The sequence below is a fragment of the Lytechinus variegatus genome, chromosome 1, assembly GCF_018143015.1.
Source record: "Lytechinus variegatus isolate NC3 chromosome 1, Lvar_3.0, whole genome shotgun sequence".
NCBI classification, from domain to species: Eukaryota; Metazoa; Echinodermata; class Echinoidea; order Temnopleuroida; family Toxopneustidae; genus Lytechinus; species Lytechinus variegatus.
The window spans coordinates 15,641,332-15,651,279 of NC_054740.1; positions in this window are offsets into that span (position 1 = coordinate 15,641,332).

Below are 9,948 nucleotides of genomic sequence, written 5' to 3' on the forward strand. Positions count from 1 at the left end.
TTTGTTTTAAAAGGAGAATGAAGAGTCCCCTGGCCAAGTGTCAGAATAGGGATGAGAAATAGAGAAACATCGCCTTTGTTCATTTTATCTCCACACGGGAATGATATTTTAGAATATTAATATCCCTTCATCTTATGGGGAAAAAAAGCCTCTCACACAAACTTTTTAGTTTTAAAGATTTTTTCAACAAGTAAGATAAATACAATCCAAGGACATGTATATTTCTTTCCACATTGTACAAGGTAAACAATGACACGACAAAACAATGTTTGATTATGCTGGGAGTAATCCTAGAATGTACGATTTATATAATGTAGACATGCCAGTAGCCAAAATTGTCATGCCAAAGCTGTTCAACTGTCATAATGATGATGATGATACTAATAATGATGATAAAAGTAGTAGTAATGATAATAGAAATAATAATTATAACGGTCAGGACAATAAGGAAAGTAGATTGCGTCCAGAGAAAAAGAAAACCTTATATGCAGAAAAAATAAAGTGATAGAAATAATATTCATATATTGATTATCTTTAAAATGCATTACAATTCAACGTTTGAACCAATCGAGCCTTAGAAGGAAAGAAATTAAACTGCTACGATATTTAATAGTACATAGACCTCCCCTTACCCCACAGCTCAAATATTTTTGTGAACTTCATCCAGTGTATATTTGGAACTGTTTTCTTGTAAACTTGAATAGTTTTGCAGACCTCCACTCCGATAATTCAATTTGAATTGATAATGTCACCGGCCACAAAACGCATTACATCTTTCCTCTTCTTCATATTTGATCTGATTCGTTTTTCGTGAATCACCCGACGCACACGTCCCAAATCTTATCATATTTGAAACTCCTTTTCGGTTTGTTCTGCCAACATGCCGATCTATAATTCCCTTCAATTTTGTCCTTTGTTGTCCGATATAGATGACTTTTACAGTGTTTGAGCAGATGTATGTACAGTCAAAGTGTCTTTTTCATCCAAGAAAACAATGATGTTTTGCATGTTGCAGTCGATGGACACTTGTGTGTGTGTGTGTGGTTTTTTTTAGAAAGGCAGAAAGCATACCTTCCTGAGGGAAAAAATGAAAAGATAATAATAATAATAACCATATTTCTAATGAGCACATATCCACTCCGAGGAATGCTCAAGGCGCCTGACAATTCATAAATTCAAATATAAACAGTAAATTGGAAAAATATAAAATCATATATTAACAAAAAATACGCTCAAATTCATAAGGAGGGGGGTTATTAGGGTACACATATTATTGGATGTTATGAGACATAAGATCAAACCAATTAACACTGATGTTTAACCTCGACCCCCCCCCCCCCCCAATTTATTCGTATTCTAGAACTGTAAAATAGAGGACTTGCTTTCTATCCATTATACGTCTTCCAGTGGCGGATCTAAAATTTACACATTTCTATGAAAAAAAAGGAATTTAAAATAAAGCATGACAATTATATTCTAGACAAGGGACAGAAATCTGGTGAACCAAGACCTGTTGCCCCCTACCCACCCAATTCGTGCATGGCCCCTTTCTAATACAAAACAGTGTGGTTGTGGTTCAAGGGTTTTGCATCGAAGAACCTCTTAAAGAAGAGCGCTCTCATGCGGCTAAATGAAGACACTCTATCATGTTCAAATCATGTTATCTTTTTAAACATCAAAAGCAGGACGAGTTGAAAGTCAAGTTACTCGTTTTGCATCCATGCTGACATGACTTTACGAAATGCTCCTCGTCTGGTTATTTTCTTGCTCCCTTTTTCCACCTCCGATCGAGTGACGTCTGTACGACTTATTTTACGTGTAGATGTGTTTATAAATAATAATAAAAACATCACTCGACGTATTGGAAAGGAGTTGCTGGGCGGGCACCCAACCTACCATCCGCCATACACTATCACCTGCTGACAGCCCCTCGTTACGGTTTGCATCATGTTTGCTTTAAAGGGCAAGTGTCATTACCATCGGTTAATCAGCTATAGAGGGGTGGGAGAGGAGACGTTTGGAAATAGTCATTTTGGATCAGTTTGAATGATACACGTGAGGTAGATGAACGAGGGGGGTGTACTGATTGCTTCTAAGTCTAGTGGCAGATCAAGAATTTTATGTCTAAAAACATACTGTCCCGTCCAAAGTAGAGCCCCCCCCCCCCCCGACTTTTCAAAAACCTAATTTTTTTTTCATTACTAATCATTTAAAAAAATTCAACTCATCTACTCACCATCCTTCGATTTTAATGAAGTCCTTAAAATCAGTTCGGTCGCTTTGTTCTATCACTTATGCATTCTTAAACATGATTTGCCCATGAAAAAGAATTGCATGTAGGAAATGGTGGTGGGAAGGGGGGGGGTCTAATGAAATAAGTTGTGATTTCATATACGCCATAATGGATGAATAATTTTATAGGTTGGAACGTAAATAATCGTTAAATATTAACTTTAAATGATTCAAGGAAAGTACATTGGGGGAGTGGGGAGCGGTGATTAAACGTGTGTTTACTTAAAAAAAAGTGATGGTAGGTTCTCGAAATCAAATCAGTGTGTGAGTGAAAGAAAAAATAAATCGATTCCAAAGCCATCCGTGGAGAAAGTACAACGAAATATATCTTGTATACGTGATTGGCCTTGTCAAATGTGAATTTGCAAGTAAATAAATTTAGTCACGAACAATGTAATGAATGATAATGAATATAGCTATGTTTTGTTTTTTTAGTTTTCGCCTAAAATTTTGTATTCTCCCTCATTCTTCAAATTCAGAATGTCGAGATTATTCCATAATTTAGATCATACTTTTGCTACATAATTCCTGCTATAATTCATCTAATACTAGTAGGTCATTGCACTTTCGATACATCCAATATACCCATACGAGGCCCCAAATTTGCTATAAATTTCTGTTTTTGGTATTTATCATCTTCACCTACGATTATAAGATTGTAATGCTAATACTGACTTGCACTTTATATCACATTGGATGTCATATTTTATGGTAGAATTGAAAAAAATAAAAAAAAGGTGTTTATATGATCTTCATTTTGTAACAAAAATATCAACATCACACAAACATATAGAAACCTAGTCATGATGTCTTGATAACTTTTTTGTTTTACTTTTAATATATTTCAAATCGCAAACAGGCAAATACTATATTTCACATTTAATTTTGAATGATTTATTTTCCTCCTTCAGTACGATTGCTTATAACAACTATGAAATAGTACTGTTTAGTTCCAATAGAATAGCTATGAAATGGAAATGACTGCAAATAGATTTTAAACAATAGAATAGCTATGGAATGTGAATGACTACAAATAAATTTAAAGAATACAAGAAGGAGGAGAAGAAAAACAGATGTAGATTTCGTGGCAATGGTGTTTGAGCCTTTTACAATACGACATGGACTCGTTACGGGTAATTGACCATGACGATCTCTCGTTGGCTCCCCAGTCGCTCGGGGACGAAAAAGGCGTCGAGAACGAAGTCTTGCCTGAGGCCTTACTGCCTTTGCTTCGGTGATAAGACTGACGTATGTAGATGTTGATGATTTCTCAATTGCAACTCATGTTTGTCGTATTTTTCTCTATAATTTCTCTTCCAATCACTCTCTTTATCTCTCACCCTCTTCATATAATTTCTTTTTTTTTTCTTTTTCTTTTTTGTTCTTTCTAAATACTCCCTCTTCCCCCCTCACTATTTGTGTGTCGGTCAGTCGATCTATCTCTCCCTTTCTCACTCCCGTTTTCCTCTTCTAAACCCTCGCTCCCCATTGATTCAAAGCCCAGGGGAGGCACATTATAGCCCCTCCTTTGAGTTCGGTAAGGGTCAAATTTTTACAAGGTAACTAGTAGCACGTATGCGTTATATGAATAAGCTTTGATATTAATTTTTAATATTAGCTTTAATTGACAATCACTTAAAAACAAACTTGTAACCCTTGTTATCCTAGATAGGATAGATAATTATTATAAATACATCGAATATGACTTTGAATTCGTAAAGCTAATATTCAAATTGATATGCAGTTTGTAGTCTTGTAAATAAGTTGTATCATATTGTTTTATAAACCAATGTAATGGAAAGCACATTTAATGATAATATGGTAAAAAGGAATATGATACTCATTCAAAACGTTGGCTACAAAACCCTCACTAACTTGTGGCCACAACACGTCTTTTGCGATGATTCATGTCCTTGCATGCATAAGGGGTTTTCTGTACTCTGATTGGCTGAAAGTTTTATGTATGCGCAGTGTGGTTTGGGTTACTGCCCTCTGATTGGTTGGATGGTTTAGCCGCTTGTTTTGTTGTTTCTTGATCCCACTGATCTGGATGCTTGCTCCCTATATTCTCATGCATTATTGGTTGAACGGTGTAGGGATATACAGGGCCCTGATCAATGACTTGGATTTGTAGTTAATGTTAAAAGATTTTAATCGTATTTTATCGTCACATTCATCACCTCTTCTCACAACAGAATTATATGAAAACCTATATGCTTTCAATGAAAGTTTGTTAGTTTCTTTTAATCTCATGTAGAGTGAGAAAAGAGAAGACAGATGCAGATGGTGCTGTGGTTGTGGTGTGGTGTAAGACCCCAATCTTATGTCAAAGATCTTCATTTGTGTCTTCGTATACCGTACCACCTTCTTTCATTATCTGCAATATTTCTTCTCTTCCCCAGTCTATTTTTTTCGCGCGTTCTCGCTCCTCATTCTATTTTTTCATTTTCTCTTTCTACAAGTCCCTCACCCCATGTGGTAGGGTCCATGCTCACCCTGTCTCCCGACATACTTGTTTTATCAATTCCTTTTCACCATTATCTATTTTTTGTGGTCATTCTCTCTCTCCTGTACACTTCCAGAAAGTTAACCGATCATAATTTACTCCTAATATTCAGATCATTTGCATATTAATTCAACGACCTTTTCTAAACCAATAAACAAGATATACGAATAACACAATTATAAGGATGCTTCTTGCACGTATCCATGACAACCGAAGTGACAAAGATGACCACACAATAATTGCCATGACATTTACAGGAAAGAAGAAAGTACTCGCACATGTACAATCTATCAAAAATATGATCAGATTAAAATCCATAATTTCCTTGAATAAACGCCCACGTCATGATTATTCTTTGAGCGGTTGTCTCTTTGAAAGATTACTGTTAACTAGTGACCGTCAGTTTATGATATCTTTCCAGGCCTCATCACTACTCTCGGTCAAAGTGACCACTCCTAATCCCAAAATGACCGATCATTTGTCATTTTCATTTCGGTGAAATGTCCAGAGGATGGGCAGAAGCGGTTGCAACTGTTATGTTCTTATCAGAAAGTAAATTCCCAAGAGCATCCTAGATTTATTGAGTGACTTTATCGGTTTATTTCTTTGTGCATAGACTATCATTATTTGTTGTTAACCATGCAGTGGTGACGTATTATGTAGAAAATTGTATGTGCGCATGCACACATGATTGATAGATCATTGTGTGAGTGAGCGGAGCAATCGAGGGATATAGTGATGTGGTGTCAGGTACCCCCATTCATAATAAAATTATCCTGGTTCATAATACGTACAAGCATGGTCTCAAATATTTACAGAGAGGATGGTGGGGGGGGGGGGGGTAGGGGCACTTTGAACTTTAATTCATGATTCATTATTGTGATCAAATCTGCTATTTCATAATCATTTTCTAGACGTTATTCATGTATTAAGGATCGCAATTTATTCATTCCGTCTTTTTCTTTCTAAAATAAGCTCAATGAAACACCTTTATGTAAAATCACTACATAGAGTTTAATACGATCATTTCTCCCAACTTAGGTGCAGTCAAGAATGCTTTCGTCATCTTTGATATCATTTTTTCTCACCCTTTTTTTTCTTATCTCATTTCCTCATCCTTCCTCCCCAGTCACTCTCTGCACCACAGACCGTGTCATCTCCCTTACATCCCCAATATTACCACCGTGATTTCTTCAAAATATTGCCCACTTTCCCGTCAAAACTTCTTTATATTTTTGCCTTAGTTGAATTTCTTATCCTCCTCCCTTTCTCTTCATCCCCTCTTGCTCAATTTTCGCTTCATCTTCATCTACACAGGAAGTGTGAGCAGAGAGCGCGCAGCGAAGAAATTAATTTCAAATGTGATTGCGTCTGTTTCGGTTGCATAACATGACAAGCCGTGATCCAAAATTGATTTGTTACAAGACAATTTTGAAGTCTGGTCAATTCTCAGGCGGGGTTTTCAATCCTCTTTCCGCCAAACACTCTCTCATGATTCTTCTCTATTTCTTGATGGTTTGTTATTCCCGGCGATGGGAGAACAAGTGGATTAGTCAGAGCTGTTTCTAATTGGGTGCAATACGCATTTCGAATGATAATTCGAGGTGTGATGATGGATGTTTTCATATAAATCTGTGTTCATTTTGTGGCTGTGTTAATGGAGATATCTACAACTGTCGAAACTCAGTAGAATGAGCAATAGTCCGTTGAGACTGGCTGAGATCCGGGAATGAAAGACATGAGAAAATATCAAAAGAAAGACAAAATTGACAATTATTGTCGGAGGATGTACTTTATTGTAAGGTTGTGGTCCTTTTATTCAACACTGTGCAAGAATTGGTATAAAGGTCATTCACTCGCGTAGTTACGAAATTGAATAAAAAGCTGTTCTATAAGTGTGAAATATTCATTTTTTTTTTTTACAATATTTGACTTGTAAAACAATTTTTTTTTTACAATAATTGAACTAAATTTTTAATTTTAATCTACTTGATTTTTGTTTGATCAATTTACGAAAGCAGTAAACATATTAAATAAAATATAATGACTGTATATTAAGCAATCCCCAAATCATGAATGTTTTGGTGGCCAAATATTAAAGAAAAGATATTCGAATGTCATAATGATATGTTGCAAAAATCTGGTATGTATGCAAAATAATTTTGAAGATAAATTCCTGACCACACTCTTAACCACAAAGCCCTGGCAAAAAAATTATACAAGATTAATGTCACAATTGTACACTATCAAGGTTTTATGAACAATTCCGACATATTCTTGGTTAAATACTTAAACCTAAATCCTATTTTACATCGTCTATGTATCCATTCCAAACTCTGATTTGATATATGATATATGGTCAGTCAGCTTATTTGTTTCCCGTGTAATTATATAAATGACATACGGATATTACTCGCTAATTGGGTAAGCATACAATAATTGAATTAAAAATTGTTTTGAAAAAAAAACTGTCATGATCATGTAGTAGAATTAAGGATATATTAATATATTTTTTATGAAGTACAATTTATCAATGTTATGATATCTGAGTATTTTTTTTAATTTCTTTACAGTAATCATCTGCTTGTTTGGGGTTAATCGAATTATAAAGCTTAATGGGACACACCGACAACAAATATTATCAAAGCCTACATCTTCTGAAATGTTCATAACCCCAAATATGACAGAATAGTTGGATATAATTTGAAATATGAATTGTTTCATAATGTCAAAGTCACAAGACAACAATTTCAACTATTGTGTGCTTAACATAATTCATAATGGATTTATGAATATACAGTCCCCTAATATAGACTTGTAACTTTTTTTCAGACTCTATAAAACGTTCGTTAATGTACCTATATCTTTTATCATTAGTCTCCAAACGTTGATCACGTCTCAGTACCTTATCTTAATATTTCCTGCTAATTCTTTTTATACCAAACTCACACGCAATAAAGAGAAAATATGATGAAATAAATATGCCCCCTAGTCTTAACTAATTCTAAATCGCATGCAGTCTCTGATTTGGTTAAGGGTTGGCTTTGTAATCATTTCATATTTTTCATAGAATTTTCTTTGATCTGCACGCGAATAATTGTGATGAAGACGTCAACGTAGTGACAGGTTGAGAAATTAAAGGAAACGGCTCATTTTGTCGAGCGGTAGTTGTATATTTTCTACGCGTTTTGAGTTCCTCTGTAGGTAAGGGATAGAGGTAAAATTAAGATGTCGCTCGGTTTTTCCCAAACCTAAAACTTCTCCAGTTGATATTTCCGTGGTCAGGTGGAGAGGAAAATCGTATAGCTTGAGCAAAAGTAAAGGTTGTTATTCCAGAACGACTTCTTGACGTCTTGGGTTGTTCGTTTTATTGTTTCTCTTATGTTTTCTATATTTTGGGCAAAGATTATGTCTTCATAGATCTTTTGAGATTCCTAATTTCCGCACTTGAAATAACAAAGATTGACCACAGACTGTTAGATAACCACAAAAAGTATCCAGTTTCGTATGGGGTCTTGTTGTTAAATGTGATTAAACTTGCCTCAAATCATGGAGGGAAAATTATTATATTGACGCGTGGCACAATAAGATTGTGACCTATGCTATGACGTGGCCCATATCTCAGCATTTATATTTGCAAAATGAATTCCACGGATTGAAAAGATAAAAAGGAAATCTAAATCCTCAAAAAGAACTTTAAAAAGAAAGATCCTAGATGCTATACCGAAAAAAAAGATTTCTAAATAATCCCATAGGTGCATGAACGGGACAATATAGATGTAAACACGAGCGTCGAGTTAGGGACTTTGAGGCACTTTCCCACCAAAAGTGCCACAACCAAGAAAAAAAAGATGAAATAGAACAAGAACGATAAATGAAGGAAAATGTGTGAAAAATGATATACTTTATATATATAAATATCAGTTTTTAACCATCATCTATATGTTTGAACTTTCAGCCATCTGTACTCTTACTCTAGGCTATCTTATTTCTCATGTGGACATCTCAAATGCCACGCTAGTTCATTGGTGGATTGAACGTAGAGAATTCAAAACTAGAAATCATTTGAAACACGTGATACGATATACTTTTTCTAAATATCTTGTCGAAATCTATGATGAAATTTTATTTTCGTTTAATTTTTTTTTTTTGCTGGCCCGCGTCACTCGCTAGCAAATTCTTAGTAAATTTTGTCACACGTGACATGTTATTTCCTTAATCTCTAAATATTCATTGATCCTGGAAAATATCATACCCGAAGAAGGAAGATAATGGACTCCAAGCTCACATAGGCATGACGTGCTGATCAGTTACTTAATACCGCTTCGACAATGACAAAATCACTTTTGTTATAATAACCCTTGGGGGCGACCCACCCTATACTCCCAGTCATGCCCCCTTGATAGAGCCCCCTTTCGTTAATGATAATAACCATAAATATCAGTCTTTAACCATCATCTATGTTTGAACTTTCAGCCATCTGTACTCTTATACTCTACTCTCTATCTTATTTCTCATGTGGACATCTCAAATGCCACGCTAGTTCATTGGTGGATTGATCGTAGAGAATTCAAAACTAGAAATCATTTGAAACACGTGATACGAGTCAAAAGTCGCAATTAACAACTTGGTTTCGATGAGTAAGAGATTGTGTCTTAATCAAAATGATGTGACGACCTGTCAATGATTGAGTCATCGAGTTGTCTACATGGTAAAGTGTTTATTGTGTCTGAAGAAAATAAAAACATACAAGAAAGTGAATAGAAGCGAATCTTGTTAGACTAATTTGAGCCAGGTTTGGTCCCTGTTTTATTTCTCCCTTTTGAGACAAACGTGGGGCTGTATTGGCTAGATTGTCAAAGATTATCCCAAGAACATGGTGAATGATAATCTTACTTGAATTAGTTACTTACAGATTAACGATGACTTGACGATATGAAGACATGAGTGTCATATCAAAATAATGATAATAATAGCTGGATTTATAAAGAACTTTTTTCCTGAGGATACAAAGCGCTGCCATTATAACCCTGGCTCTAGGTACGCTGTCTCAGATTGAAAGACAAGAGTCATAACCACTAGACCACGACGCCCCTACAGACCACAACGCCCATACCTTTCATATAGAGACGAATGCAGTGTTTAAACTG